General features: G+C 41.5%; 1 protein-coding gene across 1 annotated transcript in view; it reads left to right on the plus strand.

The window, feature by feature from the left end:
- TRDN (triadin) overlaps positions 1 to 1,561 on the plus strand; it is a 281,398-nt gene that overhangs the window by 215,107 nt on the left and 64,730 nt on the right. The gene's annotated exons all lie outside the window — the stretch shown is intronic.

Genomic DNA, 1,561 nt, shown 5'->3' on the forward strand with positions numbered 1-1,561 from the left:
TGCTGGAGTCTCAGCTTTAGCATCATCCCTTCCAAAGAACACCCAGGGCTGATCTCCTTCAGAATGGACTGGTTGGATCTCCTTGCAGTCCAAGGGACTCTCAAGAGTCTTCTCCAACACCACAGTTCAAAAGCATCAATTCTTCGGGACTCAGCTTTCTTCACAGTCCAACTCTCACATCCATACATGACCACTGGAAAAACCATAGCTTTGACTAGACCGACCTTTGTTGGCAAAGTAATGTCTTTGCTTTTGAATATGCTATCTAGGTTGGTCATAACTTTTCTTCCAAGGAGTAAGCATCTTTTAATTTCATGGCTGCAGTCACCATCTTCAGTGATTTTGGAGCCCCAAAAAATAAAATCTGACAAAGTTTCCACTGTTTCCCCATCTATTTCCCATGAAGAGATGGGACCGGATGCCATGATCTTCATTTTCTGAATGTTGAGCTTTAAGCCAACTTTTTCACTCTCCTCTTTCACTTTCATCAAGAGGCTTTTTAGTTCCTCTTCACTTTCTGCCATAAGGGTGATGTCATCTGCATATCTGAGGTTATTGGTATTTCTCCCGTCAATCTTGATTCCAGCTTGTGTTTCTTCCAGTCCAGCATTTCTCATGATGTACTCTGCATATAAGTTAAATAAACAGGGTGACAATATACAGCCTTGACCAACTCCTTTTCCTATTTGGAACCAGTCTGTTGTTCCATGTCCAGTTCTAACTTTTGCTTCCTGACCTGCATACAAATTTCTCAAGAGGCAGATCAGATAGTCTGGTATTCCCATCTCTTGAAGAATTTTCCACAGTTTATTGTGATCCACACAGTCAAAGGCTTTGGCATAGTCAATAAAGCAAAAATAGATGTTTTTCTGGAACTCTCTTGCTTTTTCCATGACCCAGCGCATGTTGGCAATTTGATCTCTGATTCCTCTGCCTTTTCTAAAACCAGCTTGAACATCAGGAAGTTCACGGTTCACATATTGCTGAGCCTGGCTTGGAGAATTTTGAGCATTACTTTACTAGCATGTGAGATGAGTGCAACTGTGTGGTAGTTTGAGCATTCTTTGGCATTGCCTTTCTTTGGGATTGGAATGAAAACTGACCTTTTCCAGTCCTGTGGCCACTGCTGAGTTTTCCAAATTTGCTGGCATATTGAGTGCAGCCCTTTCACAGCATCATCTTTCAGGATTTGGAATAGCTCAACTGGAATTCCATCACCTCCATTAGCTTTGTAGTGATGCTTCTAAGGCCTACTTGACTTCACATTCGAGGATGTCTGGCTACCATTGTGATTATCTGGGTCATGAAGATCTTTTTTGTACAGTTCTTCTGTGTTCTTGCCACCTCTTCTTAATATCTTCTGCTTCTGTTAGGTCCATGCCATTTCTGTCCTTTATCGAGCCCATCTTTGCATGAAATGTTCCCCTGGTATCTCCAGTTTTCTTGAAGAGATCTCTAGTCTTTCCCATTCTGTTGTTTTCCTTTATTTCTTTGCATTGATTGCTGAGGAAGGCTTTCTTATCTCTCCTTGAATATTCTTTGGAACTCTGCATTCAGATGT

This window comes from Bison bison, unplaced genomic scaffold (assembly GCF_000754665.1).
Source record: "Bison bison bison isolate TAMUID 2011002044 unplaced genomic scaffold, Bison_UMD1.0 scf7180017864473, whole genome shotgun sequence".
NCBI classification, from domain to species: domain Eukaryota; kingdom Metazoa; phylum Chordata; class Mammalia; order Artiodactyla; family Bovidae; genus Bison; species Bison bison.